Source organism: Aedes aegypti, unplaced genomic scaffold, assembly GCF_002204515.2.
Source record: "Aedes aegypti strain LVP_AGWG unplaced genomic scaffold, AaegL5.0 Primary Assembly AGWG_AaegL5_hic_scaff_62_PBJ_arrow, whole genome shotgun sequence".
In the NCBI taxonomy this organism is placed as follows: domain Eukaryota; kingdom Metazoa; phylum Arthropoda; class Insecta; order Diptera; family Culicidae; genus Aedes; species Aedes aegypti.
This window is the reverse complement of record NW_018736312.1, coordinates 8,926-17,850: the sequence shown is the minus strand read 5'-3', so window position 1 is coordinate 17,850 and position 8,925 is coordinate 8,926.

The following is an 8,925-nucleotide window of genomic DNA, read 5'->3' as shown; positions in this document are numbered from 1 at the left end:
CCCCTAACCTTGCAACAGAAGCTGGGGCAGTTCCCAAAATTGTTCCGCAACCCAACCCCAATTCTTCGTGCTCTTGCAACCATACGCAGACCACGAAGACTGTGATGCTATTGACTGCTGTGGTGAATCTTGAGAGTGCTAATGGTCAGTTCGTTCCTTGTCGAGCAATGCTAGATAGTGGTTCCCAAGTCTGTTTTGTGTCTGAGTCGATTGCCAACCGTTTGATGATATCCCGAGAGCCGGTGAATGTTCCTGTTACCGGAATTGGTGGAGCGAAGATCTACGTAAGAGAGAAGCTGACGGTGACAATGCAGTCCAGGTGTTCTGATTTCTCCACGGATATTGATTGCCTTGTGGTACCTAAAGTGACTGGTATCATTCCTTCCGTCAAAATCAATACCTCGTCTTGGCCAATTCCCGCAGGCGTCCAGCTCGCTGACCCCACCTTCCATACTCCTGACAAAATCGACATGCTGATCGGTGCCTCGAAGTTTTTCACCTTGTTGAAGTCTGGTCATATTCATCTAGCCGATGGCCTTCCCGAGCTCTACGAAACTCAACTGGGTTGGGTTTTCTCTGGAGAATTCGATAACGTTGCTGCCAACACCGTGGTATCCCATCCAGTATCAGTTAATTCCCTCGCTGAAACAATGAGTCGGTTTTGGGAAATTGAAGACGTTTCGCAGTCCACGAAAGACGAAGGAGAGTCGGATGCATGCGAGGAGAACTTTCGTTGTACACATCGTCGTACTTCAAACGGGCGATACATGGTTTCACTCCCTTTCCGAGAGGATGTTGCTTCACTCCAGGACAACCGATCCGTCGCTTTGCGCCGTTTCCTCATGCTCGAAAGGCGGTTCAAAAGGGATCCAACCTTGAAACTATTGTATTCTGATTTCATTGCTGAGTACGAGGCGTTGGGCCATTGCCGGGAAGTCGATGAGTCCAATGATGATCCTACAAAAAGGCGTTATTATTTACCACACCATGCGGTACTCCGGCCGACCAGCTCGACGACAAAATTGAGAGTGGTTTTTGACGCTTCAGCGAAGTGCAATCCGTCGGATAAATCACTCAACGAGGTACTACAAGTCGGAGGTGTTGTCCAAAGCGACCTGTTGAGCATTCTACTTCGATTTAGGGTGCATCCTGTGGTGTTCACCGCTGATATAGCCAAAATGTATCGGCAAATACTGGTTTCCGAAGAACACACCCGGTTTCAACGAATCTTTTGGCGATCGGAGTCAAACCAACGACTACGAGTTCTGGAGCTGTTAACAGTGACATATGGAACGGCAGCGGCGCCATTCCTGGCTACGAGATGTCTGGTTCAGCTTTGTCACGATGACGGTAACAAATATCCTATTGCGTCCAACATTATCATCGAAGATTGTTACGTGGATGATGTACTCTCGGGTGCAGATACTGTTGAGGAAGCTATTGAAGCACAGCGTCAATTGGAAGATTTGCTTCATCTAGGAGGTTTTCCCATTCATAAGTGGAGCTCAAATTGTCAGGAACTGCTGGAAAATATTCCTGAGGAAAATCGAGAAAAGCTAGTGCGTTTGGATCAGACATCAACCGACGAGGTAATCAAGACACTTGGACTTACCTGGAGCCCAAATTCAGATGAATTTTTATTCATTACGAAGTCCCCAATGAAAGCGTCTGAAACATACACGAAGCGGAAAGTTTTCTCGGAGATTGGAAGACTTTTTGATCCATTGGGTTTGGTCTCTCCCGTCATTGTTGTAGCCAAAATCCTAATGCAAAAATTGTGGATGTCCGGCCTTTCCTGGGATGAAACTCTTGGAGGAGATTTACTTCTTTCTTGGATGAAGTTTTGCGATGCTCTGCCACAAATGAGCCAAATAAAAATTCCTCGACGTGTTTTTCTGTGCAACGCCGTTGCCATAGAGATCCATGGGTTTTCAGACGCCTCGATTTCTGCGTACGGTGCAGTTTTGTACGTGAGGACCGTCTTTTCAGATGGTAGAGCTGAAATGCGTTTGCTATGCAGCAAATCGAGAGTTGCTCCAATAAGCGAATTGAGCATTCCAAGAAAAGAGTTGCTAGCTGCTCAACTTTTATCACGACTGGTTGGCAAGGTAGTTGGATCAATGAAGGTCAAATTCGATGACGTAACTCTTTGGTCTGACAGCCAAATAGTGCTTGCCTGGCTCCGTAAACCTTTAACGTCACTCCAGGTGTTTGTAAGGAACCGAGTTGCGGAGGTCGTTTCAAGTACCAAGGATTACAATTGGAAATATGTCCCACAAGGGAGAATCCAGCAGATATTGTGTCGAGAGGATGCCTGCCTAGAGCCTTGGCGTCTAATGAGTTGTGGTGGAACGGCCCTCTATTCCTGCAATCAGCAAATTACAATTCCGAACCACCAGGACCGCTATCCGATGAAGAGCTGCCTGAGCTAAAATTGACATCGTTTGTTTCTGCAATGGTGTATAATGCAGATAACCTTCCCGTATTCGCCAAGTTCAGCTCATTTCGGAAACTCCAGAGAGTGATTGCTTATGTAAAACGGTTCATCTCGAACTGTAAAATTAAGGATCCGAAGCTTCGTATTCTGCATTGCTACCTCACCATTCCCGAATTACGGCAATCAATGGACGTGATCGTCAAGGTTGTGCAACATGAGGTTTTGGGAGATGAAATCAGCCGTATTGAGAACAACGAGCCGTGTAAAAGGATAACTTCATTAAACCCTGTGTACGACAATGGAATATTGAGGGTAGGTGGAAGGTTGAAAAATTCGTCCATATTGACCATGGCTAAACATCCGTACATCTTACCGAGGCACCCTATTGTCGATCTTCTGATAAGAGCTTATCATCTCGAGAACATGCACGTTGGGCCGTCGAGTTTGTTGGTGATACTTCGAGGTCGATTTTGGTTGACAGAAGGAAGGTCTGCCGTACGAAAAATCACAAGGAGCTGCGTAACTTGTATCCGTGCCAGACCAACTATGACAAATCAGATGATGGGAAACCTGCCCGCCTGCCGTGTAACTCCTGCTCATCCCTTTGAAATAACAGGAGTCGACTATGCGGGTCCTGTCTTCGTGAAACAAGGCCGGCGAAAACCAGTAGTGGAGAAGGCATATATATCCGTATTTGTGTGTATGGTGACACGAGCCGTACACTTGGAGTTAGTCTCAGACATGACCACGGAAGCATTCATTGCTGCATTGCAACGTTTTGTCAGCAGAAGAGGACTGCCACGAGAAATGCACTCAGATAATGGATCGAACTTTCGCGGGGCAAAGGCGGAACTCAATGAGCTGTACAAACTATTTCGGTCTCAATCTGCTGTTGACAAAATCGAGGGTTTTTGCTTGTCGAAGGAAATCGCTTGGTATTTTATTCCCCCTGAGGCACCAAATTTCGGAGGCCTCTGGGAGGCAGCAGTTAAGAGTGCTAAGTACCACTTGAAACGCACTCTGAAGGACACAAATTTGACATTCGAAGAATATGTAACAGTTTTGACACAGGTTGAGGCTATATTGAACTCTAGACCGCTCTATGCTACCACACCTGATCCCGATGATCCCGAGGTGATCACTCCCGGTCATTTTTTGATCGGGCGTCCAATAACTGCAATCGCGGAGCCTAGCTACCACGACATCGCCATAAATCGACTTGGACGTTGGCAGTTCCTGCAAAAACTACGGGAGAACTTCTGGAAAAAGTGGAGGAATGACTACCTGCAAACTATGCAACAACGTACCAAGGACCACGTTAAGAAGCATAATCTGCTGCCAGGGATGATTGTGCTTCTGGAAGAGCAAAATTTGCCACCGTTGAGTTGGAAATTGGGGAAAATCGTGCGAACCTATCCAGGATCCGATGAACTGGTTCGTACAGTCGACGTAATGGTTGATGGCACTGTGTACAAGCGTCCAGCTTCACGAATCGCAGTGCTTCCAATTGAGGACAATAAACAGCTGCTGAATCTTTGTTCCGAGAATGCTTCTCAGCCCGGGGGAGAATGTTCACGCCCAAACGTGAACGACGACTGACAGCCGCCAGTCAGCGAGAGCGAATACCATGTTGCGCAATCATTCGACGTTAGCTCCACCCATCTGGCATGCAACGACACGACGGGACGACAATCGGACGGAAGAAGAAGATGAAACAACAACGACCGGCAGAGTATAAAACCAGCGCAGGTAGCGTTGCACATATCAGTCTTTTTTATAATTTCAAAGTGGTAACATCGAAAATAAAATGTGTAGATAAGTGAAGTGGCTAGTTTTCTTTCGGCGTCTTCCTTGAGGAGCAGACCACCCGACGAGGAGAGTTCCCTGCGGTGTTTACAGTCCACCGACGATCGAGTTGTTGGCTTCGACGGACTTGTGGAACCCAATCCGCCCTTTTGAGGGCAAGAAGAGTTGTTTGTTTCTTCCCCCCACAAGCTCCCGAGAAGAACACTCGCCCTTTCCCGGCTTCCTGCTTGAGCGGCACCCTCTCCTTTCCTGACGTGTCAGGACGTGTTTCGTCATGTCGCAAGAGAGCATGGAAGTCCATCGTGCGTTTCCCGGAGCCCCGACACACTCAATTATGAATAATGAAGGAGATTATGGCAAATCCCTGCCTTATCAGAAAACTTATTATTAGCGCATTATTCAATACCTGAATGCATGTGTTTAAGAATCTTTTAATGAATTCTTCAGGGAAGAAAACCTAGGCAAAATTCATACCGGAATCCTGAAATATCAACTAAAATAAATTAGCTGTAACGAATTATAGCGAAGAATTATTGAAAGTACTTATTCTAAAATAATACATCCATTCCATGCATAACCGATCTAGTGGTTCACCGAATTCCGTGAAAATTTGCTATTTTGTTCCTTATCCGAAATAAGGATACACGTGTTTTTGGATTTTTTGATTCGGGTGACCAGAAAAATCGCGGCTTCGCAAAATTTGTATTTAAAAAAAAAAATCATAACTTTTGAACCACTTGATCAATTTTCTTGGACGAAATGAAATTTAAAAAAAATTGACGCTTAAGAAAAATATAAAATTTCACAAAAAATTGTTTTATTTTTTACATTGAATAATAATCAAAAATTTCCGTTTTTTGTGTTTTGAAAGCCACGGGACAAAAGGGGCAATTGCTGTTCTCATTTTTCTTGAAAGTTCAGAAAATTTTACGTTTACTGTAAAATTTTCAGCGATGTATGTGTTTTTAGTTTTCGAGATATATTTTTTTGAACATAAAAAAATCAGTCATTTTTCATCGGCACACACTGTAGGTCTCAGCGCATTAGATGTTTTATTTAAAAAAAAATCATAACTTTTGAACATCTCAACCGATTTCCTATCTTTTTCATGGAATAAAAGCTTAAGATTTCAACTTTTCAGAAAAAAAATAAAGCTGAAAAACAATTTTTCGTCCAAGAAAATTGAAAATCGATCAAGCGGTTCAAAAGTTATGATTTTTGTAAAAATAAAAATTTTGCAAAGTCGCGATTTTTCTGGTCACCCTATTTTGGAAATGATCTCCTTAATCAAAAAATCCAAAAACACGTGTATCCTTATTTCGGATAAGGAACCAAAATAGCAAATTTTCACGGAATTCGGTGAATTCGTGGAACGGCTGAATGAGTAATACATTTTGAGGATAAAAAATCTATGTGATTCTTGAAAAAAAAAAGTTCGACAGTGTTCCTGAAATATTCTCAGAAACTGCAAATGTTATTCTTAGAGAAGTTCAAGGCGGAATGGCTGAAAGAAATTCTTCTCAATTTTTTGAGAATGCTTTGTAGATAGTTTCTTAGATTAGAGGAGTTCTTAAAGAAATCATTGGATTGTTTTATGGAGGAATAATGTAAAAGTTCTTAGAACAGTAAATGAAATAATTCCTTGTGATATTGAAAAAAATATTAAGAAAAAAGTAGCTTCTAGAGGAAATCTTCTTAAAGCTCCGGGGTAAAAAATTGGGGAAAAATCTAGAAAATCTGAAAAAATACGCTTAAACTTTTGTTGAATTTTTTGAACCAGTTTTCCGAGAAAACTCCTGCGCAATGGCTGGAATTTTACCTTGGAAAAAACTTGAATAAACATACAAGAAAGTTTGTAAGACAACTTCAGCAAGATAAAAGTTTATGCTCAATTCATTCATATTGCATATAAGTTTGATTCATGCAAATAGTCGAACATGTATCTTCGATGTTTCTTCCAGTTGATGTCGCGTGCGAAGTAAATTTCTCTAACTCATTAATAACATAACTTTTTAAATGATTCTTGTTCCGTGGAACACGAACTACTTATGGTTTGGGACTATACTGTTGCTTGCTAATTGTAATGAAGCATTGAAAAATATGAAACTAAATTTATTAATTGTCAGCAAAAATATCATTATTAAGTCGATGAATTTTGATAGTAATTTATAAATTTACAAAGACTTTAATCTTACACTTACACAGTGCTTCTACCGGGTATTACTGTTATCTATTTTTGCCCAGTTTAAAAAATGACACGTCAAAAATACGCATTCTCAACATTTGACAAGTTTTGATCATGACAAGTGTAGCGGAAAATGTTTTTCGGGCTGCACACCCTGTTTCGGGCATAGCCAAAAATTTCGCCATAATTTTGTCGAACACTTGTAGTTTTGAAGTCACATTTTAGTTATTATTTTGATCATTTTCGTCACCAGCCTTGAATATCTCCAGAGTTTGCTCCAGAAAATCAAACGCAACTACCTCCAGTAATTTGCATAGGAAATATGTTTCCAGAGACTATTCCAGGGTTGGCTCCAGATTTGCACTAATTGTTCCACCGATTTCTTCAGTAGTTACTCTAGCAGATCTTCCAGAGGTACAAGAAAATCCATATAGGTTTTTTTCATAGTTTTTAAAGAAATTCGTTTGAGTCATCCTGAAATTTATCAAACAATTTCTTCAGCATTTCATCTAGCAATTTACAGCAACATTTTCTGATCAATTTCTCAAAATCTCCAGGGATCCTTAAAATTTTCAGAAAACTACAGCAATTATTCCAGTAATTCCCCTCCCCTTGGTTATGCGACCTTGCCGCGATGGGAGGGCATAATCCATTAGCCCATATGATGGAAACCAAAGGCGTAACCTGTAGTGGTGGTATCACATTTTGGCATTTTTTGCTTAAAGCCGCCTCTTAATCCATATGGCATAGACGCAATAATATCTCGGATGTGATCCAACGGACATTCTGCGTCATTGATAGAATTGATGCCCATTTCAAATAATTAATCTATTCGAAGTGGACATTAATACTATTGGTGACGTTCAGTTTGCCTTTTGCTAACCAGAATGATCCGTAGCCACTCTTACTATTAGCTAGCTAGACACATCGTTATCATATACGACGTAGGGAATACTTAGGAACTCTTAGGAAAATGACTAGTAGGGAGTCGATGCCGGTTATGGACCCTTTGCGTATTATGGACCCCCTACAGAAAAACATAAAATTAACACTCAAAGCAACCTTATTCCTATGAAAATCCACCGGGGGAACTTCGATTGTATTGTTAGTCAGTAGTTTCAGGCAAAATATTTGGTTTGAGGCGCATAAATACAGATATTTGAACAGTTTTGTAAATGAAACGACACAAGAGGGTCCATAATACGCATTTCCAGGTGGGTCCATAATAGGCTCGTCGGCAGCGAGCCGGATTACATGGGAATCAAATGGAGGGTCCATAATACGCAACGTCAAATTTGTAAACAATCCTATTATGGACCCCGGGAGGGTCCATAATAGGCATTCGGACAACAGTTTTCCAAATGTATATTTCTCTGGGAAAATCGTATGAATTTGTATGTTGCATGGGTGTACTGTGAAGTAAAGACATTGAACTTGTTATTAGACTCCACAAAACGTATATCCGACTGATATATAATTGCGGAAAGGCGTCGAGAATGAATTTCAGCTACTAAGGGGTCCATTACTAGCATTGACACCCTAGATTCACTGAGTAGAAATAAGTGGCGACAATCTGATTTTTATATGGTTTTTACATTGCCATAATAAGAAATACCTCTTTTGTAACAGCGGTATAAATAATCTAATTCCAGCTTCATTTTCGCAAAATTTACAAGTAGAAAGTAGGCGTTGTGAAGCATTGCATTTGCCACCGAAAAGTGAATCTTGTAGGAGACTGTAATAGAAGCCTAAGGTAACTTTACTCTTCAATATTCACTATAAAAAATACTATGGAAAGTAAGACACTGAGATCGATCATTAGGGTACACTTGCTAGTTTCGAAAAATTGTTGAACAGACAAGGAAAGCGACTTTTTTCTTTAAGGATATATGAACGTAATGACCAATAAATACTTTTGACAACAAAAATTAAATTAACTAGAACTCTTACTAAACATCCTAATTTTGTTAAGACTTGACGACAATTGACATTTAAGACTCCAATCTTACGTAAAACACAGGAGTAATCAAAATAGCACTTGAATGACAAATTATTCAAAACCATTTCGACTACGACTAGACAGTATTAGTAATGACACTACTACACTACTATTTCAAACAAATTCTGATGGAGCTGCTGATTTTCACAATGCTTCCTTTTCTCAGAAGCAAGGGAATATGGGTACTTTTCAAAAACTACCACGTCACAATACTAATAAAAAAGCAGTGTTCATGTGGGCGCCATTGCCTAGTCCGTCTGAGTATTGGTCCTGGTAGAGGGGAAACTTGGCAAAAGCCAGACCGAGGGTTCAGCCTTGACAAGTTAAGCTGTCAGGCAGCTCCAACTGAATACCATACAAAAAAAAAAAATATTCCAGTAATTCCTTCGTTCATTCCTATCCTACTCTTTTCAAGAACGAAGACCGTTGTATGTTTCTCAAGAAGTTCAATTCCAAAATCTTGCTAAATATTTGACGGATCCGAATAGTAATAATCAT